Raw genomic sequence first — 24,851 nt, forward strand, 5'->3', positions numbered from 1 at the left:
ATCCACACATATACACCAATCCACACATATACCAATCCACACACATATATACCAATCCACACACATATATACCAATCCACACACATATATACCAATCCACACATATATATACCAATCCACACATATATACTAATCCACACACATACCAATCCACACATACACCAATCCACACATATATACTAAGCCACACATATATACTAAGCCACACATATACCAATCCACTCTCACTGAATGTTTTCCTACCTTTCCTTTTTTTCTCCTTACAGCTCCTTTTCCTCCTCTTCTTCAGTTCTTCTGTCTTCTCTGTCTTCTTCCGGGTCAGAGGGCACGAACAGCGGTGGGCGCGGCTTCAGCTTCAGCAGCTGTTGCCGCGCGGATCACAAGGGAGCGGTATCGGAGGTCTTTAGCAGACCTCCGGCTCCCTTGAGTGATTTTAAGCCGGGTTGAACCCGGCTTAAAATCACTCAAGGGAACCGGAGGTCTGTTAAAGACCTCCGATACCGCTCCCTTGCGAGCCTGCTCCTCCAGCGGCGGACATTACTGTCCGTCTCTGGAGGGGTGCCGGGTGCCGGGTGCCGCAAGTTGGCACCCCCTGATGAGCGGCACCCGGTGCGGACCGCCCCCCGCCGCCGCCCCCTGGAGTGTGGCGCCCTGTGCGGTCGCACACCCCAAAGGCCGGCCCTGCTCTAAGGGGCCGGGAAGCCCCCACCATGGCCGGCCTTAGGGGTCTGCGGCCGCACAGGGTTTAAATTAAAACATCGGGTTTTTGCGGCGGTTAATGCGGCCGTAGGTAGGGTAGGGGCCTGGAGCTGCAGCTCCATCAGCCCCTAAATCAATGCGGCCTTGCCGTGGTCCGGCCCACCGGGCAAATGCCCGGTGTGCCCGATGGCCAGTCCGGGCCTGCTCCTATCCAAATACACCTCTAACCACTCTCATTGTTCCTCTCGTGATTTGTGTCTCTCTTCTACCATCATTATCTCTTTTCGCTCCTGCATTCCGGATTTCATCTGTGCTGCACCCCTTCTGTGGAATTTCCTACCGTGTTCTCCCTTGTACACAAATTTCAAAAGGACTCTGAAAACCCACCTTTTTTAAGAAGCGTTACAACCTTTCTTACTAACACTCTCAGCCAGCATCCTAATCAAACCATCTTAATGAGTAACAGATCATCCAAACCCTATCAACTCATCCCCGTGCAAGCCGTCCTCTCCTAGTGTTTACCTTCGCTCTCAATCACAGACTAGATTATAAGATCGCAAGATCAGGGCCCTCTTCTTCATTTTTTACCAGTTTGTTATTTAACTGAATCTGCTGGCTCTAAGTAAATATAATGTAATCAGGAACAAACAAAAGATCTCAATACGTTAGGCTTTTGACATGTAAGCTGAAAATGTTCTTTATATGATAAAATGCATAGAAGAAATAATAAAATGACAGACCTCTTAATGTTTACTTGCTTAACAAGCTAGACCGTGCAGTTAATGATTTCTCAAAAGTGGAACAGCACCTGAAGCAGGACCCCATGAATAATTATCAGAGTACGCAGAGTGATTAACAAGATGAAGAACTTGCAACATTGGTCCAAATGAAGAGAATGATGAATAAGCAATTTCTTGTGTTATTTTTCGGAGTCCATGCCATTTTTCTATAAATTCCCATCTGTGCCTGGCTGTCCTCTTTCTGTGTACCTTCTGTGCTTATCCAACTCTTTCTGTGGTTCTGGCCTTCTGAAGCAATTTATTCAAGAGGATAGACATTTAGAACCCAATCCACTCCGGAGCAGATAGATAACCATAGCACGAAACATATATTTAAGCAACTAATTATCATTCTTCCAGTGTACCTTCATTTAAAGAATTTTAAAGGTGCACAAATCAATTTTGTGATTTTATAGAAGTTTGTTGAGCCTAACCCTGATAGCGTCACACTCCTCATATGTCCAAGGTGCAGACATCGTGAATGAGGTCATTCTTCCCCCAGTGGTGCAGTGATGTCACAGGAAGCTTTGGGAGGACGTTAGAAAGCCCAAAAATGTGCAAATTTAACAACATACCATGCACTGTAGGTTTCTGGAGCAATTTTCAAACTTGGTTATTTGATATCATTGATAAAATCCTACATATTTAGCTGTCAGTAAAACTTTTTCTAAAAAAAAAGTCACTTTTAACACTTTTAGTACAAGTCACCTTGTTTGGTTATTGCTGCACATTTTATTACATTCTCCCCATAGAAAAACAGGAAGCTATGTGTACACAGAACGTCAGATTGTTTAAGGCATTGTTTTTCATCCCTCCTACCATTACGAAGATATCAAATTGATTCCCACGTATTGATTTTGCAACAGACAAATTACTCGTAGCTTTTGATTCAACTGAACAATTTTGCTTGCGTTGGATCGGTTTTATCTAGCAGCGGCGTTTGCCATTGTCCAAGTCTGTCACATATCTTGGCTAACACCATACGATGAGCATTTGAAACACACACTTTTTTTTCCTCATCATTAGATTCTCGGCGAGATGCCTTCAATCCTGCTATTGCTTTCCGTGGTTACTGTCCTCAGCACTACCTACCCACTGTTTGTGATATATAGGCAAGCAAGTCGTAATGAACATTGATAGGTTGTTCTAAAGCTCACCGGGCAAAACGTGCCAATACCTAGCAGGAAAACGGCAGCAAAGCCTTCGAGTTCCCCGATGCGACTTATTCCTCTCCAATGAAACAGAATGTGATTGTAATACCTGTATGTGGTTTTTCGAAATACACTTCACTAGGGAAATACAAGTTGATTGATCCAAAAAAGACCAGGTGATTTTTTTTTTATAATTGTGCTCTCAAGTATATAAATTCAAGGTCCATGCTGTGCCCGTGTAATTAAAATGTCAATTTATATTCTACAGGTATTTGGAATCACTAGGTCTGATTGTCTTGAGGTTTTAAGGCTTTTTAAACAGCTACAAAGCCGCACTGTAGCTTCAAAGAGTAAAATAAATTTGTGTTCACATCAAAAGTTTTCTTGGAAAATGTGATTTTGAGAGAACACAATCCTCGTTCCTCGTTGAGGATTCTGGATGACAACTAATTGGGATTGCGCACCTAGTAGAAGGGATCCCAAGTAGGGACTCGGTGGTCCTATTCTCCTTTGTGAGCATAGGACCCCAACCATCTCAAGGGATGGATTTGACTGTACATTTAAGTAAACATTAATTATATACTTATTTGTTAATCAAGTCTGCTCATGTGCCTGCTTGACTGTCCCAGATCAGGCAGAAATGAAGATGCCCTTGTGGGGTAGCAGTCTATGACAGCTTAAGGCTGGATTAGAAAAACATTGACCAGCTATTTTTCTGTGCTATCCATAACGTATAATCTTTTTCATATATGGCTCTTGTTGGTTTCTGCTGTGGGTTTGGCGTAGTGCTAGTTTGGGAAGAACATTTTACATATAACTGACACATGTCATATGTACAGCAACCTTATACTATGTATTTTTTACAACACTTGTGCATTTATAATGTTCTAGGCCATCATGGAAATAGGGGCTTCAAAACATATTATGGCTTGGAATCCCATCTGTAGAGTAGCATTGCTTGGATCCAGCCGGTACCTGGGGCAGGAGACTGGCTTGTAATGAAAGCAGTCCTGTGGGAACCAGTAGGATCAATGTGATCACCAATCAAGGCCACTAGATGATCTAGTCGTTAGGGTACAATGTGCCCTCAGTCATAAAAAGTTTTATATAAAATACTCCCATCTTGTGGATTTGTAGACTGTATGGCTTCACCTTTAAACCATCAAAGCTTCTCCTCAAATCTTTAAAAACCGAAGAAAGTGTAATTTTAGGAATGTGGCTACATGTTGTCGTACATGTAGATTTGAAGAATTTAGCCAAAAAGATTTTTTAATACCGAATAAGACAGACCAAAGAAAAATATGTATTTGCTTAATGAACTCACACGGTAAATGAATAACGTGAGTTTACCCAAGTAACAATGGGCTATGAAAACAGCTGTATGGGAAAAATAAGGATCACAAGAGAAAAGTTTTTTCCTATTTTTTTTAAGACACGCAGGAAGTTTGTGTTGAAAGCAGTGCTAAAAAAAACAGGAAGGCTTACAATCTTGTTATAAGGTATAACACCAGGTTTGATGTTTAAATGATCATGACCCTCGGGCGAAAAGTATTTGAGATAATAAAGAGTTGTGATGGTCAGGTGGAGGAACGGCTGAGTTACTGCTGACAAATGGTGATTGCACTTGACAGCCGAGCTCGACTAGCACTGGGTCAAAGATGCTAAAGCAAAAGACTTACCATGTCTTAGAAAGAGCCCCGGCAAGATAAAGCTTAATGATCAATGTAGGATTAGTTTAGCATCACCTGCTAAGAATACCAATATATGCAATAATACATTTCTAACTAAATAATCTATTAAAACAATAATGTGAAATCATTCCCAAATATGTGATCTTAAGATCTTCTGATCACAGCAGGAAGTGGAGAATACAAAAAGGAATCCCATCCCCCACCCTGCAATGATGGAATTCAACTCAAGTGTTCTCAAAGTATGGAAACTGCTACGTATATCTTTGGAGATGTTGCAAAAGGCTCTTATTACATATGAAGGATCTGTCTTAGAAATAATGTCCTCCTGGAGTCCATGAACACTGGGTTCTGTTGACGGCTAGCTGCTCATTATATGTTTCTAATAGTGGTGATTTTGCTGCATTTTACTGCTTTACTAAACATCTGAATTGATGTCAAAGAGCAGATATATGTTAATTGAAGCCACTAAACTACAGAAAATTGTGTTATTTTTGCATGAAGGACACATTTTTTGTGCCTTATTGCTTTGAAGGTGGTATCAATATTTAACCAATATTTACTTTTATAGTGGTGATAAATAGTCTGACAACCACAAATGGGACACAATTTGATGAATAAAATAAAGGTGGCCCTTCACTCATTCCTACAACCTAAAGGAAAAATGGGAATGATGATATACAAGAGGTGGGAGCGGTAACAGCGCCATAGTTGAAGACAGAAGGACATTGTGTGGGTTGGGAAGTGTCACCCATTCATTTGTTTTGGTCACGCTGCCATCACCTGTTTCTGTAAATCCCAATCACTATGCAATGCAGTGCTTGTTAAGTCCTGTTTACCCATTGTACCGCCTTACAGAAAATGATGGAGCCGTACAAATCAATAAATATCGATAACATTCATAGTCAGCTACTTGGTAGTATTGTTTTTGTTTCTTTTGTTATGTATCAGCATAATAGTTCATGAACACTCTTGATGTGCTAAGGTATATGAGATTAATACCATGAGGGAATTTAAACAATCATGGGATAGGCAAACGGCTCCTGACGCTAAGACAAGACCAACGACTGATTAAAGTCTCTACATAGGGAAGAATGGGCAGCGTATGGGTTTCATCTGTCACCCTCTTCAGTATTTCTCTCTTTCCATAAGAAACACACTGATGTGTACTTCTTGTCAGCAGCCACACAGTTTTTAAGCAGCTTAGTGTATAGACGCTATAATATGATAAGTCTGATGTTTGTTGACTTCGTCCCGCCAGTGCGGATGTAAGGCCCAGTCCACTCATGCACCCACACGCCATTACTCACACCCTGTGATTATTGGAATTTAAGCTCTTCATGTTTTCTTTACATGGGGTTGCTCTGACTTCTTTGACATCTCTTGTTTTGCTGTTCATCCTGCCCCTACTTTTTTATATATTTCAGCCTTAGAAGTCTTCTTGTGAATAAATATTGTCTTGTATAAGCATTTTTTTATAAAATATAACATTTCTTTTCCTCATTTCTGATCATCACGAAAGTGCTTTGATTCAGTACAATACCTCGCTTCTCTGATGACATAAAGGTTAATGTATTAAACTGTATGTTTTGCATAATGTGCTCCATGCTGGGCCCAGCAGGGAATTGCTTTAGTGTTTATTTAATGGAAATGTATTTATAGCTCAGTATGCATTTTTTACATATGTATTTTGTGTGTTTTATTGGTTTTCCAAAATGTCTACAGAAGCACCCATTTCCAACTCTATTTTTAATGCAAAGCGTTAGACAATTCCTAATTGATGTGTATTGTGTATCACAGTACAATGTATCAGCTAGAGCAAGTCTCAGATCCTTCGTAAATGTACCATAGTTTAAAAAGGAGGAGTGAATGAAACTGTAGATTAATAAGGCAGGGAATGGCTTGAAATCAAGCAGCTTCTCTCTAGGGAAAGTGCTAACTGGAGCCCAAGTGAATCAACTAATAATAATATAAGGAGATTTTTATGTTCAACGTTCGGCTCCATTTTTAATACCTCTTCTTGAAGAATTTATCAAGATGTTGATGTTGCTGCCTTTTTTATTTTTTATGTGTTTGTGTTACATTGAGCTATGTTGAACACATCGGTATTGCTGCCATAAGGGTACTCACACGGCAAAAAAGTTAGACATGGCAAGACATGGCCTGATGGAACCGTGTCTGATCACACAATAAATGTCCAACCATTAGCGAGCTTGGCAAGTCAAAGGCAAAATTCAAGCAGCAAAGTCTTAACATCAGATGAGGTGACGGCAAGAAGCTGTAATCCAGGTCACAATATTCAGGCATCAGTGGAGTAGAGTTGTCTATCATCCGCATGATTAAGGAACATTCATATTCTGAATCCACAAAAGAACACTAACTTTCAGAAATAAGTGCAATTTCAAAAATCTATTCTGTTATTGTTATAGTGTTTTAGAAGTCATGGGAAGATAAGGAATTATTCAGTGTTTTAGCAAGTTTTCAATAAAGACTTTGTCTATCCTTTTTCTAATTTAATTAGATTTTCAAACTTCTTTGACTTAAGAAGTAGAATTCTCTTGAATTTGTCTTGTTATTCTGTATAGTCAAAATACAACAGCGCAGGCTGCCGAGATACAAGGAGGAGGTTAGAATAGCAGAGAATTGATGAAAACAAGAAAAAAAAAAAAAAAAGGTCCTCCCTCTACCAATTAAACCTCTCATAACAAAATCCCATTGAATCGAACCTTGGATGCTAAAGATATCAAAGCGTTTTGTGATTGAAATTCTCCAAATACTGCTGAAGCTTGTAGAGGGGATTAGAGCCGTCCGATGCTTGTATGCTACGACAGAGAGAGACAATAAGGATGTTTAGTGAACACCTGCCAGGGTTTTACTAAAAAGGCTGTGAATTGAAATCACACTAAGCATGGAGTGACTGATGAAGGGATGCAGGTTATCCTGCTGACACCACTCACAATTTTAAAGAGAGATCTGCTATTATGCACTAGAGTTTATATAAAATATGCAGTGTCGAAATGAAATTACACCTAGTATTCTCGTAAAATAGCTCGTCTTTTAATGCAACTACCATTTTTTGCCGCATGTAGAATTATTGTATAGTTAATTCCCTGCGTGCATTAATTTAGTAGTATACATAATGACTAATGTGTTCCTGGTTCAACTACTTAGGCTTTCAATACCAAGTTCTAATGAAGGCTGGGATGTTCTAAAGCTTCATATTGTCTCCAAGCGTAGTTGGAATAGAAAAAGATGGTCTTTCTGCAATACTTAAACGGTCGAATTGTCCAAAGCCAGAAACAAAACTGCGTTTTGTTCAATTTATTTCCACTATGGTTTCCATCATGATGACAACCAAATCTTAACACAAATGGAAATCTATGGGGCAAATCTTTGTTAGTTTATTTAGCACATAACTGTTTAGTTGTTTGAACTAAATCAGGTGTATATGCCCTTAATGAATACTTTATATTCAAAGAGCTGCTATACTTCCCATATACTATACTGCTGTCCGTCTGAGCTGCCTCACTGTTTAAAAACATCTCCTCTGAGCCGTGAAATATATTGAGGTCTGTGTCTTTGCTCCCACAAGGCCTCCTCGCCATGCACCAAAGCTGTGCCCTAGGATATGACATCATGTCTCAGCGTTCTGCTTCAATGCACCGCAGGGTGGTAAGGTAACTACATAGTGCTTACCCTGCTATGCCTCTAACCTTGTTATTGGTTCTCCGCTGGTAAAGCTTCAAGCATTTTAAACATTAGAACCAGCCCCATGTGTGTGTGTTAGCATGTGTGTGTGTGTTGGCGTGTGTGTGTGTGCACCACCTGTTTGGGCTTCGGTTCTATTCTCCCTTTTAATGTATAAACAAATAATAACTCAGATATTAACAGTAATGCCTCTTTTTCTAACCAGTAGTTCAACTAACCTTCTCAAACAAATTTATGCAAAAAATATATTTGTTAAAGGTTAATAACATATGTTATAAGGTGGAACGTGAGAATAACACATACCTTTGAATGTGCTGATTGTCAAATATATCACGCAAGTTCATATTAAACCAAAATGCTAATGCATTTTACTGATCATTTTAAGGTTAAGTCAGCTGTAAAATGATTTGTGGGTGATGCCGCTGGGAACGCTATTTTGGGAATCTACTACAAGCGATGATACTTTTCAATTAATATTCTTTTTTCATTTATTATGCAAATCATATATGTGGAATTCTAGTTTTGCTTCTATGCAAAAATGTGGCTGGAATTTTATATTATTTATGCTAATGTCAAACTTTATCCTTAAAAAATGGATTGCTGGAATTTGCTTACCCTTGGTCACATGTCCCATGGGGGGGGCTCAGTTTTTTAAAAGGACTCTCCAGCCATCATATGCACTTTAATGCAGAACTCCTCATTTGCTTTTGCTACGTTCTCCATCCTCCAGCTAGTTTTCCTGCAGGACAGGTGTTCAGCCAAACGCATTTCCTGCACGTGATATACTTACTGCATCTCCTGCACTGACTCGGCAAACGCTGTGGGTGGGGGTCCAGCTGCAGGGCTGCAGCTTCTACCTCAGACAAGGGCTTTTTGTTCCCTTTAATAAGCATTCTTCTTTAGTTGGACTGCCAGAGACCAGTTTCTATACATATTATTGTGGCTTTTTAGGGTCCTAGAGCTCTGTAATATCCTCATACCCAGCAAACATTCCCAGCCCCTTGAAAAGAGGGACACCGGAGAAGAAGGAGCGCAGAGGGAGGTTTCTACTGGAATATACTTTTCAGAGCAAATACAATTCATTTTAAATTCCTTGAGATGCAGGGAATCCTAAGATCTCTCCATATACCCCATTTTATTCTGTTGCATTTTGGCTAAAATTACTGAGTATGAGAATTTAGTGTGTGGCATATTTAAACGATAACTTGGGCTGATGTGGGGTGGCCCGATTAATTCTAATAAGCCCGACAAACACAATGCATTGTAAACAAATACATAATATTTGTTATATTAGAGAATATTCTTATAATGTGATTTTTTCCAGCACATAGAACTCAGACCTCCTTCTGGATCTGATCAAGTTCCGAGTCCTTGAGTGTGAAGAAAAACAAGCATCTCCTTTTTATTTGTATTAGAATACGATGCTTATGTTTTTAAAATGACCATCATGTTATAAAGTCCCTTTCTAGTCACAAAGCAAAACATCTCTAGATAATTCCTTGAAAGATTTTGCTATTCCGAGTGCAATGTTGTCCGACACGGTATTAGTTTAATGGGATACCACATTATCGCAACATCGTTTGATGTCAGAGGCTACTCATTGTCAGTTCTAAAAAACAATATATATATATAGGAAAAAACCCAACATTTTAGTCAAAGAGGCAATTCAGCGTGGTTCGTATCGATTTGGCAACTTCACAGCTGCTTCTAATAAGTGGGATGGAAGAGCCGTTTCTATGGGCCTGGAATTAGTTTTCGATTGCTAGGGCCACAGTGTTGGTACTCTCTCTCTCTCGTATTTTGCTATGCCACCTTTTTGATCAATACCGAATCACCCAGCAGATAGTAATTAGGTTTTAGAGAACCATTCAGCAGAAATCTGTGTTGACTGCAACAGACAGAGCCAAGGAAAAGGTCACACGGAATCAGCAGCCAACTAAAAGGTGATGGATAAAGAAAAGACCCCTTGCCTGAGAAGTACTTAGCTCTCTTTTAATTACTGTAATTTTCAACAAAAGTCAGAGAGTGAGATTATGAAGTACAGCACTTTCCACCCTGCTGTTTCTGATGAAGCTTGATAGGCCTCGAAATTACGTACCGAGGCTTCGTTTCATTTCTCCTAGTGTTTAGTGCTAATAACCTGTGGGGCCTTTTTTTTTCCCTTTGTACCTCTCAGTCCTAGTGTCACCGCAGTAATTATCCTCTGTGAAATCTGTACCACAATTGCAGCTGCCTACTTGTAGCTTCGCAGACCGGGTCAGTGGCAAAATAAAAAGATCTAATGGTTGGAGGACAGGGGATTTAAAAAAAAAATAAAAATTTTGCTTTCTTTTAATAAAATCCATCATTTTTTAAATTGTGTACAAACATTCCAGAGTTCCTGGAAGCTTAAAAAATAGACTTGATTATTGTGGGGGGGTTTTCTTTCCGTTGTTGTACCTTTAAGTTTTGCATAAATAAAAGTCATAAGAAGTAATAATTGTATCCGTTTAAATAGTTATTATCGGTAAATAGAGTGATGCAGGCATCCAGGGAAATTTTTGTAATTCTCAAACTGGAGTTTTGATAAATGTGTTAAAGGAATTTTTTGAGTAGTTGATTAGAAGGCTTGCGGAGAAACTTACTGCACAGAGAAAGTCAAATAAATGACCTTAAAGGACTTAAAAGTAATGCTGTGTTAAAAGGAAACTGCTTAGTAAATGCAGCTTTCCAGTTCACATATGTATTAAAGTCACGCATGCTTTTAGGTACTTGTATCGTAGTGAAAATAAAAAATGTTTGTATCCTTAGAGAAAACAAAATCATACCCACACTACTCAATGAAATAACCTAAAAAACATACCCCAATCCCAGAAACAGGAGCAATTTTAATGCATATGATAGATGTGAGGTCCCTTTAAGTATTCATGATTGGCTGTTTAAGCTGTCAATCAGTGACAGGACCTACTCCTATTGATTTCAGTGGAAGCACTTTGCTTCCACTGATTGACACCTTAGGCAGCCAATCGCTGGTAATAAATTTAAGCTCATGGATGAAGAACAGATTTTTCTGAACATTCTGATTCGTTTGTTTTATTTGTTTGTATTTTTTTGTTATGGAATATTGCATATTAAAGTACTCAAAGAGGATTAGGGTTTCTCACCCCGTACTTATTTATAGCATTATTCTATAGTAAGGGTGACAGGTATTCTCCCTTTAAGGGGTGCAGAAGTGGGTGTGGCTGGGGACCCATTGACAGATACGTATGTCATTGAGTATTTATTTATTATTTAGGAAAATAATAATACATTTTATTCACACAATTTAATTACATTTCTATTGTTTATAAATACATTATTGTGACTTTTAGGGCTGTAGAACCCTGTGATACCCTCATACCCAGCAAATGTTCCCAGCTCCTACAAAAGAGGGGCATCAGGAGAGAAAAGAGGGATAGAAGGATTTGCAGTAACATTCATATTCTTATATGTATAGAGTAAAAACAGGAAACGAAAAATACAAAATTAGCTGTTGTTTGCTTTTTCTAATTTACTTTATAAAAAAATGTTATAAATGCCCTTATCCTGAGCTGCTGCGTTACTCAAAGGGAGGTTTTGGGGAAGTTGCTTATTTTCAAACAATATGCTTAAATATTCATGTAAACCTTAGTGCAGAAGTTAATTAAAGGGACACTCTGGTTTCCCAGGGACCCCTTGAACAATGAATGTATGTGAAAGTATACTGTATATGCATTTATTTAACCCCTTCTCCAAGGAAAGGAAAAACAGAGACCTGGGAGGTTTCATGTCTCTGATTGGCTGCTTGAAGCATTGTATTTGCAGCAAGGACACTGAACATTTAAAGGGACCTCTAAGCTATTGTATGTACTAAAGAGCAGGATGGTTGGAGTGTCCCTTTAAAAACTCAATTAGTGATCAAATACCAGTTTTCTTTATAGTGTCTCATACAGTCAATACTGGGGACCAAAACCGACCATAGCAGCTTATAACTCATTTGACATTGTGGTCAACTTGTATTATCCAGCCAAGAACACAACACAAGGCAATGCATAGAAAAGGCAGAATAATGCAGAAGACGAACGCACAGATAATCCATAAAAAGGAGATCTTTTCACAGTAACCCCCCCCTCGCCCTTTATCAGTCTTCTCTTAAAAGAACATTTGCTAAAAACTGTATTTTGTACATTTTGTAAACATTTCCACTGATAGATACTGGTGGAATACTCTTTTGTATACGCAACGTCTAATTATAGTTCCTCCATTACTTATGAGTCAAGCTTGAAACTTTCCTCCAAGTCGTTGCATGCCTGAGTGCTTTCACGTGAAGTGTTTGCTGTAATTTACACGCTACTAAAGGTGCACTGACTGCTAGAGACATGCGAACGTCACCTCCGTACCCTATTCCCACCTTTTAATCACGCAATCTTACTCCCCTGCTTACGTGGATGCCGTAATATTTAATTCATAAAAGATATTTAAATCTACTCATTCTGGGGGCTCTCAAAGTTCACAGATCATGTGATCGAGACATTTAAATACTTTAAGGGATTATACAAAGTACAGGAGGGAAGTTTAATATAAAGGAGGAGAAATGTTAGAACAAGAAGTTATAGTCGAAAACTATAGGGTCAGACGCTCACATGTAACGTAATGAAGTTTTACTTTACTGAGAAGATGGTAGATAAATGGAACAGCCTCCCATCACAGGCAGTAGAGGCGAATACAAAAGACAGAGCAAGGACTGAATGGTTCTTAGCTGCCTTCAAATTCCATGTTTCTATGTTTATTACAAATCCTAAAGGATTTCTGGCATTTGTCCTCAACTGAACATACAGATATATTTATGCAGTCCTGGAACATATCACGTATTTACTACACGGAAGACAAACTTACTAATACACACAGAGTTAAGCATATGGGAAAACTCAATGTTTCAATTATCTTATTGAGACGCTGGCTTTTTTACTGGAGTGGAGAAATAGGAATGTCCTGCTCCCGATGATTTCATTTTTAGCTTGTTTTGTTGTTTTTTTTAGAAAGAATAAAAATAATATAATAAGTTTTGTTATATGCCTCTAAATGCCCAGCATTAACATTTTCCCTAATGTCACCTAAGGGCAGTGAGAAACCGTTCTGGTCATGCGTATACAAGCAAAGAATGATGTACTTTATCTATTATTGATTTAAGTAGCGCCATCATATCCAGCAGCGCTGTACAATGGGTAAACGCGAGCCGGGCTCTCTCCATCTAATGTATCGGTTTATCTTAGTCTCTCAATTCTTATCTTGTCAGATGCCTTGAATATATGTATTGTATGAAGTGCTGCGTAGATTGTTGGCGCTATATAAATAAAAGATAATAATAATAATAATAATAATAAACAGAACTTAACAAAGGCATAGCAATCATAAAGTATAAAAAGCATCTGATAAAAATCACAGTATCCCGATCTTTAAAAAATATATATATTAAATCTCTATGTATTTTTCTATATTGAATGAAACCACCCCATTTCACGTACATCTAATGATATATCATGTAGCTTTGTGAGTATGTTATATAATATTACATTGCGTGTTGTAATCACAGATTTAATACTGGAACAGACCATGTGTACGTGAAATCCTACATTATTACAAGTGAAACTCACAAAGGGTTAATCTATCTTGAAAAAACATATATTTTAGTTGCTGATCGCTCTGTCCTGGGGTGTAATTTCTTTCGGATGTCTCTTGTAGACGTTTCTGTTTTCCCATGCATTTGGCAGTGGAAAAGAAAGACAGCTTATGGTATGGCCCATTCTGCGAGATGCAGGGACAGCTATTTGAAAGCCTACGTCTTCGGCTCGCCAATAACACACAATGCGTTATTGACTTGTTTATATACGGAGCCCTTTTCACTCCGACTCCCACAGTCTGGACAAATGATTGATTTTGTTGTCGGAAAAAGAGAATGTTCTTGCACCAAACTCTATGGTGCAAACTACCCCCCCATCCCATTTGTTCTTCTGCTGAATGGGACCGCCATTAAAATGCATTTTTGCAAACTACCTGCAGCTGGCCTTTATAGGGAGTTTTGTATATATAAATAACTAATTTGTGCCAGCCTTTTGTTTCTGTTACAAACCTTTGGAGAAGGGGTTTTATTGTTGGAGGGGATGAGTATATCGATATCCGTGTCCGATATCCTGATCTGAAATATTTTCTGGTCACTGTGTACTAATTGGTGCCCAGCTACTATATAGACTAATATATTATGCTTGCACTTTATAGATGAGATATCGTCATCTATTCGTATCTTTCCCCAGCTTCTAATATTTAAGGTTAATAGAATTATACAATTAAATAAATACACAACCATTTTAAGGTTTGGGGTCACTTGGCTGTTTTTATAGAAAAACAAGGACATTTCCAGCTGTAATATAATTATAAAAGGGTTTTCTAATGATCAATTAGCCTTTTAAATGTAAAAATCAAATTAGCGCACCCAACGCGGAACACAGGAGCGATGGGAGATATAAAGGGTCTCTGTAAACCTATGAAGATATTCCATTTTAGCCATTTCCGGCTACAATAGTCATTTACAACATTAACCCCGTCTGCGCTGGATTTCTGAGTATGTGTTTTACAAGAATTGGACATTGTCATAAAAGTAGTAGCCTTCAGATGTTTTGCATATACTTTAGCATGCTGAGATATTTCTAAAATTATAGATAGATACATACTGTAGATATATATATATATATATTTATTTATTTATTTTTTGCCATGGGGGTGAAAGCTCCACCTTTACAGCTTTCCGTCAAAATGACTCTTCATCCATGACCACAATAGAGTTACATAACTTTTCAAGACCTTAGAGGTCCCTTCTTCGTGTATCATTTTTATATTTCAAGACATTTTTTATCCCCCTTATCGGCATAGGGATTACTGATTGCACAGCCCTTTAAACAACGGCGAGCAAAAGCTTATAGCTCATTATCCAGTGGAGTTAGAGGGTCCTATGTGCTCCGGGACGTCTCCAAACTCATATTTTGTCATATTGTTACACAAGAATGACCACATCCAATATCCACTTGGACCAGCCGGGCTCTTATTGAATAAAGTATCTGGTGATGCTTAATGAGATCTGGTTAATACCACTGCACTCAGAAGGCATGTATTAGAAATAGTAGATATTGTGTGAATCCCCTGATTGTAAAGTGAGATAATTACATCTTCTGCCTCAGGTAACAATGAGCGCGTCGAGCTTCTGCTTTGGAAGCTCTAATTTGTGCTTTATGGGTTTGCAATGGTCTTAGCGGTATTTTATTCTACATATTACGCTACTTGGGTTTTTCTTATCCATTTTGCAGCTGGAACATTTCATGAACGGTCTGACAAATGAAGTCACTCAAAAGGAAATCTTTTCCATGACAGAAGAAGAACTTTATACGGCACACGGAGAGGTAAGATGGTGATCAATTCCATCCCCAATTGCGGCAAAAGCAACTCAACCAAATTATGAGAATTGTTCAATGACATTTAAAGACCCATCTTAAGTGTTCATTACTCTACCCAGATATGCAACTGATTTTTTTCTTCTTTTGCACTTGTCAGAAAATCAATATTAACTGGAGAAGTTCACCGACGTACCCCCGATGTGCTTTATGATTTATCAAAAAAGGGCACATAGAATTATTACAGCAGAATAAGCAATTAAAAGGGTCCCTTTAAATAAAACGGGAACTCTCTCTGCCGGCACTGTGTAGAAAGCGCTATTACTTTCATTTCTTGGCAACGTTTGCGATTAATTGGGAGAACTGCTACTATGTAAAAAAAATAAAAGATACTTTATCTCCTGGAGTGCTGGCTGGGCTTCTCCAGAAAAGAATGGGTTAAACCGAGTTGACTTTTTTTTTCCCCCCTCCCCAGTAGCTCATGCTGTGAAGTTGACAGCGAAGTGTATAAATGAAATAATAACACAAGATTGGTCTTAGCAAAAGTGGGATATTATTTCATGCAGATTCTGGAAATGTAGGAATCACTTTTTTTATTTTAGGTAAAAGCAGTATTTGCCAATTTTGGTCCATTAGCATCAGAAGCTTAAGACGGGGAGAAAGTCACCGGTTAATGAATAATACATGTACTTAATGCCTTTTTTCCGTAAACACGTAACTGTTATCTTGAATATGTTTCTCTTATTATCATTTCGCAATCATCCGTATTTATGTACTATCAGCCTTGACATCCTTATTGTTTTCTGCCCACGTGATTCCTGGGGTCCGTTCGGAGAACAAATGGCCACCCATGAAGATAATGCTAATCTTGGGTTTTGTTCAATAGCTGAGTAAGATACTTTTTTTATAATCTGGATATCAGGTCTGGATAACGCCTAATATAATAATATGGATTTCCCTGGCTTTTGTTTAATCTGAAAGCCCATGTCTTCTGGTGGTGTCCTCAAAGCTTGTACTTCTCATTTTAATAATGAGAAGTACAAGAATTATTAAATTATTTCAAATTAGGTAGTCCTGAAGGGCTATATTGGCTGGGCCTATGCTATCAAGCAGAATAGAAGCGGCGCATGAGTCTAGTTGGATACAAACAGCTGAAAGAACTAATGATGAACTCAACTTAAGCCCACAAAGGCTCACGAACCCTTACAATTACCAATCTCAATAGTCAACGATCGCCCAACATTCATTGTTACTGTAAAATAGCACCTACCATGACATCAGATATGATGTCATGCTATTCTCTCACTTCCTTCCGTTCATCCTAATTTTCATTGTCTCTCTCACTCCATAGGGAACAGGTAAGGGGACTATATGACCAATAATTGCCCCTTACTTTTGTCTTACCTAAGCTTTCCATCATTGCTCTCAGCCCCTTAATTGAGCAGAAGAGAAAAGACCAGTGCTCGATATTAACCTCACACCAATAAATATTATTAGTAGAACTCTAGTTTGACCAAAAACATTTACTTGCTATATGTCCCAGTTTTCTTATGTGGTCAAACCCTCAGATTTGTTTACATTATTAGTTTGTAGTTTGGTACAGAGTGTTGGCCATTTTTAATTTGTTGTCTATGTTGTCCGTCTACCTAAACTTTTTTACTCTCGTCTAAATTGATTTTTTTTTTTTTTTTCCGTTTTTGACTCAAAGGTCAAAGCAAATAAGATCGGACCTTTTTTTTTCCCACCAGATTGCTAAATCCCTGAGCATTCACCTTAAACTCTCCTGAATAGCTGGCAATACATGTAGAAAGCCTATACATAAAAATGTAAAACCATTCCACTAAAGTTGTCCGTCTCTTTTCTTTTACACGCCAAGCAATAGCATGTTTCCCCCAGTCTGCTTCAATCCCTTTTTATTAAGTAATCTACTCATTTACCTCTGATCCACCCAGCTCCTGTATAAGTATCCCTTCCATGCTGTGTTTTTTGCTAAAGGAACAGTAAAAACCTGCAGAATTTCCCCAGCACAAAGAAAATGTGCATTTTTCTCTGCAACGTATGGCTACGTAAGCCTTCCTTTGTGAATAGAGTGGATAGAGGGTCAGATACTGTTTGATGGGAGAGCCTTTATGTGTCTGAGGCTTGCATATTTCCACATGGATGCACCTACATACAAACAGATTGAATTATGAACAGCCCTGTTAATGGGGAGATCACAAGAGGTCAAGTTTTGCTTTTTCCTCCATTCACAATTTTCCCTTAGAAAAGAGAAAAATGGGGATTTGTGATAGAAAAGAAAAAAAAAAAACCGAAGAAAAAATTCAGGAGGGTTTTTTTGTTTTTAATCAACATTTAAGGAAAGAGAAATAAATGTTTAGTTTACATTTTAAACAGTTAGCTCTTCAAAACTTTTCTTATTTGGATAATCTACCTTTACTTGTCTTGGAACGATAATCAGGGAGCAGGAAGGATCCGCATGTTTCAGAAACTAATTTAAAATGTAAAATGAATTTAAAAGGTTCAAAAAACGTTAGTATAGTTGCTATGGATATGTATTTTTGCATCTTCGAGTTTAAATCATGTTTTGTATGCATTGTATTCCTTGTGTACAACGCTGTGGACTGTGTTGGGTCTTTTTGATTCTTTTAAAATAAGTAATAATAATAATAATAATAAACCTTTTAAGAGTAAATAATATTATAGATTGGTTATTAATATCTGTGTCCTATTAGTAGTTTTGGGATATCGTCATAATGTCAATGTATGGATCTATATAGGTCCATGGCCTGCATGTCACATAATAACGTACCATTTGGAGATGACAGCGTACTTAACACTCACCACACCGTTAGAAGCCTCAAATCTAAAAACACTCTTGCTTTTTTGGACTACTTTTTTCATTTTCTGCATGGCCCTTCCTCTCTCATTGACCCCCTCTACCTCGTTCATTGCCCCCTTTCTTGTGGACCTTCAACACAACGCAGGTCGCTCCAGAAAAATGGCATCCAGTGGAAAAGAAGCACCACTTTAGCGAAGCTACAATCTGCACCCTTGAAATGCGGTGTCATTATATACACTGTCACAGGGATGGCGAGGCGGCGCTGGCACTTTAAGGCCAGTGGCCACCTGATAATGTAAGTGCTGAGCATGTGGAGCTGTTGGTCAGCAACCAAGCGCGCATTTGAGTTAAACATATTTTCCAGATCACTGTTTCTCATCTTGGGGTACTTGAACTAAAATTGGGCCCGTTTAGTTACATTTTCCCCCCGCAAATGTGTATGCTACAAAGAATGGAGTATTTTTTAAGGAAATATTTTACTTTAATCCTCATCTTTGTAGATTGTGAGCTCTTATGAACAGAGGTCTTCATCTTCATTATTCAGTTTGGATCAGTTCAGTTTAAATGTTGCAATTTCATACGCCCTTTTTGTAATATATGTCCACCTCTTCATGGTAGATCATTACGTCCTTTATGCACCAAGCAGCCTCATCCAAGAACTGCTACCATTATCCTTTGTATCCTTGTCCAAATCTCTCACCTGAAAACCATCATCAATGACATCATACTAACCACTTGTGTAATTTAACTCCTTCAGGTGAATGAGCTGATCGATGAATTGAAAGCAGCAATAAAAGACCACAAAGGTCAGCTCTCAAAACTGGCCCCACAATTGCAGGCTGAGCAAGAGCAGCACTCCACTTATATGTTCCGACACATTCAAGAGTTTCCAGCAAGTGCTCTCGTGCCTCAAGGACTGCACTTAAAGGTGGGTACTTAAGCCCATGTTTACAGAATACATTGTAGCACACAGTGGGACACTGGGTGTCTAATAATTATAAAAGTATCCACACCATGACCGTCACTAATAATGTGTTTTATTTACACAATTTAATTTATAAACACATTATTGTGGGATCTCGGGCTGTAGTAATGTATGATATAAAGGTGGCTCTATGGTATGAGCAGTTTATACATACTTAGGCTCCCCGTTAGTAGACAGAGAGGAGCGTTCAATGGGATATTTAATACGATGGATGAACATGTCTAGTATTCTGTGATGGCGATGGATCTTTTTTTTAAAATGCTTAACCTTAGCACTCTTTAAAACAGGGGACATTCCTCGGATTTATTTGAATAGGTTTGATGCAGCGGGTATAGGTTGGTGTCCTCTGTAACGGGGCAACCATCAGACGAGGAAAGGGGGACATTGGGATTCGGGTCAGATGGGCAGTCCCTCTGAAGCAGGGACACTTGGGAGGTATGCACTGGATTATGCTGTAGTGGAACCCTGTATTTCAGAATAGGTGACTGATAGAAGCCCTGCCATTCCAGTATCGGAATATTTGGTAACGGCAACTAGTCATCAGCCATGCAGAATTGTATCTTAATATTGTATTAATGACATGCTTAGTAGATATGTTCATATACTGCATGGGTACAGTTTTCACACACATCACTGTGACATTTCTCTTTCATTCTGTCTCACACATCAAGTAACCGCGCATGAACAAGCACTTTGGTGACCTCATGTGGCCAAGGTAGCATTTTGTAGAGTAACTTCTCATCTAAACATTTACCAAGAGTGGATGAAGCGAAGTGGTTAAGATAATAGAGTGGGGTTGGGGCATTTAAGTTGAGCTGTCCTAGTTGAAAGACACCCCAGGCTAATTTTGCACATTTTGTTCACAGTTTATGTTTTCATTCCATTCTAAGAAGAAAAGGATGCCCTAAATTATTTTAAAATGGGCCAGCAACCAAATGTTTGACCCCTTTTTAGTTGGCTCCCAGGAGTCAATCTTTTTAGGTATAACGCACCTTTTTTTTTTTTTGGCTTTTTTTTTTAGCAGGTATGATTTTTGAGGTTTATGTGTAAAGGGCAGTTTTAATAAAGTAAATGTGGTGCAGTTGCCATAGAAACAGAGTGTATCTGCTGGTTGACCCACTTTAGCCGCTTAGGACCAGTAATGCTTTGTTCATAACCTGGTATCTTTATAAGGAGCCGGTAATAAATGTAATATGTCAGTTTCTGGAAAAAGTAAACGTCTTAGCTCCTTTCCCGTCTCCTATCGTCTTACTTTTCCCTAATACTTGCACAATGATCGTTAACTAATTAATGCGACACATTGTTTTCTGATGCCTGTTTATCTTATTCAAACGTAATCCTAAAATATGGGGAGCCAGCTGTGCCGCCCGAGTCACGCGTCGTACTGTCTCATGTCGCAGAATTCGATTTTATTGAAGCACCGCAAGCGTTCTCTGCCTTCGCAGGTATATGAAAATGGCAAAGACTCTGGTGGGACCCGAATAGTTATCAGCAAGAAAGAAATGCAAACTAGTTCTGTGCATCATTCCGCAGACGTAATGCAAGAGGTAGGTGTCCTGTCAATCAAACCACGCTACACTCCATGTGAACGAAGAACAGGGCCTTTAAAAGGACTATTGCGTATGACTATAACGCGTTTTAATAAAGGTTGAGCATTGGACTATACATTATACAGGACCAGCTTAGTCTTTTGAGCAGAAGAAACTTGCCAGTGCTGGTCCTTCATAATGGATAGGGCTGGGTATCCATGTGGCCGGGCATATCCAGCTGCTGGCCGCGCACTGCAGCACCCACTGGAGATGAAGCTGCCACTCCCCTGCATCCTCCCTGCGTAGTGAATGAATCCTTTCAAGTTGGGCGTTTGCATCATTTCCCGATATAATAATAATAATATTATAAGCATCTAAATAAAATAAAAGTGTCCATCTTCTTGAAGGAGAGAAATGAAATATTTCACCATGATATGATAACGTGACAGTGTGTGATTCCAGGCGTCTGTCGCATCTTAACCAAATCTCATCTCCTTGTTGATTAGAAAACCGGAATGCCAAGTTTCGGGAAAATTTTAAAAAACGGGGGGGGGGGGGGGGTGGCTAGTGGGCAGACAGGGCAACTGTCCCCTGGGCTTTTTTGGGCCACTACCTGATACTGATACTTTTCGTAAGTTTTTTATAGCAATTCTACATGATGTCTACAGGAAGAAGGGCCTCGGGTGCCATGTTCTGTGTGGATTAGGCTGCTTTGTTCGGTTCCACTTGGTTTGATTTGACCCCTATTTTGAATGTTGCCGCACTCCTTTGCCGCCATCTTAAGTGCATATAATCAATAATATAATATAGTCAAATAATCTGCGTCATTGTGTCTCCCAGTTGTCCACCTTGGGTCTCCCCATTTTCTTCTGTCAGCTTCAGAAATAATGAATTACAGTTTTCCCTCATTTCTTCTCTATAAAAGATAAGGCCAGGGACTATGGAAGGTATTCAGAAATTGGGCAGACTAGATGGGCCGACACATTCCATGTTTCTATGTCATATTTAGTCCCTTTAATTCATTTGTAACTAAAATTAGAAGTATTACTACTCTCTGCTATACTAGACATGCATCGGTAGGTGGGCCTGGGTGCGCATGGGGGTAACAATTTATTAAATTATATTTATTATAATATAAGTAGAATATTCAGAGATTTGGCCCTGCAGATACTGAGCTTTTTTGCCGCATTTAACTCTTCGTAGTTCAGAGCACTGGGGTGAGCTTTTCTTTTTCTCACTTCACTCGTGTTTTTGATGTGTCTCAGATGAACGCACACATCTGACAGTGATTTCCAGCTTTCCGCGAGTCATTGTTTGTTTACCGCGTTCCCCTTTCAGAAATAATATAAACTCTGAAAGCTGGCGCCATCGTGAGACTGAGCCAATAACCAAATCAGGAGTTTAGCGAGCGCGCCGGCAGTTATCTCGGAGAAAAAAGAGAGTCATTTCTCCCGCTCTGAAACCCCTTCACGGAGGAGCCATTTTAACTGTTAACATGCGGGGACAGGTTGACCAAAGTGGGGTTTCAAGAATACGTTAGCACGGACCTCATGTGGAGAACCTATTGCACAACCAGAAATATGCGGCGCTCGCGGGCACATACGTTGAAAGAAAGAATTACACCATAAAAATAATGCCAAAAATAAATAAAACATCAATATCCAGGCACCAGGCGTAAACAAAAAGCCCTGAGCCTGCGCGGCCATGCTCTTGGTATTCTCCATCTTCCCCGTGTGCTGTAATATTCCAAAGACTTTCGAATTTGGATTTTATTACCATACCATTATTCACAGGGTCTGTTCACCTATTTTGATGCGCATGAATTAGGGCTTCCATAAGCCAAAGAATACCTCTCTAGCGTTGCGTGACGAGCGCCTCCTTTATTGATTTCTGCCGCGTTTTTTTTTTTGTAAGGTAAACCATGAAAAATCCATTAGCGAGCCTAGTAGCAAAAGTATAGTTCATAAAGCCATAAACAGAAAGATACAAAACATAACCTCTTAAAACAAGGGCCCGATACAGCGTTTCTCTGCTGGAACAACTGTCAAATCAGCTCTCAGCCTCGGTGCCAAGGGGTCAGAGCTCAATCATAATCCTTTTGCACCCCCTGCTGGTTAAAAGCCTGCGCTCATTTTGTTATTCCGCGCCGAGATACACATTGTCATCATTTTACACTCTTTTAAACATTGTATATGAATTTAATTATCATGTGCATAGACTTAGTTTGTAACGGAGTAAAGAGGATTTGGCAGAAGCTGGCTATTTATGTGTATTTCTTTTTCTCCTCTCTTTATTTTCCTTTTTTTTTTTCTCCCCCCCCCCCACCTCCTCCAGTTCTTACAAACGATTCGAGAAAAGATCCAGTGCTCTGTTGATTTCAATCATACGGGCCTACGACCTTCCCGACTTTTCGATGAAAAGGGACAAGAAATTAAGAACCCCGTTTCCTTGCAAAATGAGCAAAAAATCTGGTTTTCCTATGGGGAAGATTTCAGGTAGGCGAATGATCATTCACTGTCAAAATTATACCGTCACGTTTCCGGGGGTCATTTTAATCTTAAAGACGGGACACAAACTGAATTGCAATGCACGCTCTATAATGTTTGCGCTTGGGTTTAGTCAATGGAATTGATGAGAAGAAATATGTTTTTTTTTTACATTCTAGAACGCTAGTTTTTGAGAATTTTCTATAAAGGACGTTATTGACCCACTCGCTGTTAAGTGGAATTCCCGAATTAACTTGAAGTTGCGTTTCTTAAAGAGCCAGATAAAGCTTGAAAGCAAAGGGTTAATGCCCCACGCAGGTGACAGATTGCAAATTTCCCTTAAAAGAGCCGCGGTCTTGTTGGAGGCATCGCTGTTTTTGCTAATATGACAACCCTCTCCCTGACTCAGTCTTAATGCCTTGTCATAGTTCCTGATGCCTGCCTATCAGCACAGCAAGAGGGATTTTTTCATGTCTGAATAGTCACCTTAATGATAGCAGATGGAAACGCCACAGGGGGTCTCAGCCCATCACACTGTCATTGTCACAGGCTGCCCTGACCTGTTTTCCCCTCCTCTATTTTGTTCCTTTTTCGAGAGAGAAATGGATGGTAATTGAAAAGCATCTTCAAGCGCCCCTCTCCCTTCTATATATTTTTTAAACAAACATAAGAAATGAAAGTACAACATCTTTAACTCTTTGGTGATGGTCGCCCCTCTGGCACTTAGTGTCCTAATTCCATAATTTTTTCTCCTTTTTTTTTTTTTCTTTTCTTTCCAAATGTTTTAATTCACCCTTAACATTTTTTTTCAGCAGAAAAAAAAATCAATAAATTCTCCAACATGGTACAAAAGGAGACCCAAATGATAACGTCTAGGGTAAAATGTTTATGATTACCCTTAAAATCGGTATCCAAAACTATCTGCTGTATGACAAGGATAGTAAATATTGTTTCAGTGCTAGGAAGCTGAAGAAAACAAGGCAACTGGTTTTTACAATCGTAGACAGTTTTATAGAGATATCCAAAAATGCATTTAATGTTAAAATAACTCAACATTTTATGTTAAATTAACTCAAAACTCATTATTAAGCCTAGTATTGTATAGCGAGCCATCTTATTGTTTGGTGTTATGCATCATATTATTATTATTATGTATTTATTATTATTATTATGTGACTTTTTTCATCATTCTTTTTAACTGTAAAACACCTGATTTTATTCTTATATTCACATACAAGAAAACACAACATATTTTAACTTGCCGGTGCCATCACTGTTGATGAAATTTTGTCTTTTTTATGACCAAAAGCTGTAAATTATAATAACAATGAGGCATAAGTGTCCTCAAAATATATAAAAAAAATGGGAGTTAAGAAAATAAAGTTAGAAAAATGATTTGTCCACTTCTTAGACCCATAAATGTTCATCATAGGTCACATCCCGTCATTCTAGAGAAGGTGACCCCAATAATACTGTTCTGTGGTAGTTAATTAGGTTTGTGTTGCACAGTCTTTTGGATTATTTTGTGTGATATTTCAGTATGTATGT

At 38.8% G+C, this 24,851-nt stretch overlaps 1 pseudogene; it reads left to right on the top strand.

Moving 5' to 3' along the window:
- LOC149277645 (doublecortin domain-containing protein 1-like) overlaps window positions 1-24,851 on the top strand; it is a 115,268-nt pseudogene that overhangs the window by 43,435 nt on the left and 46,982 nt on the right.

The sequence above is a fragment of the Sceloporus occidentalis genome, unplaced genomic scaffold (genome assembly GCF_023333645.1).
Source record: "Sceloporus occidentalis isolate IW3139 unplaced genomic scaffold, rSceOcc1.0.p SCAF_207, whole genome shotgun sequence".
Taxonomy (NCBI): Eukaryota; Metazoa; Chordata; class Lepidosauria; order Squamata; family Phrynosomatidae; genus Sceloporus; species Sceloporus occidentalis.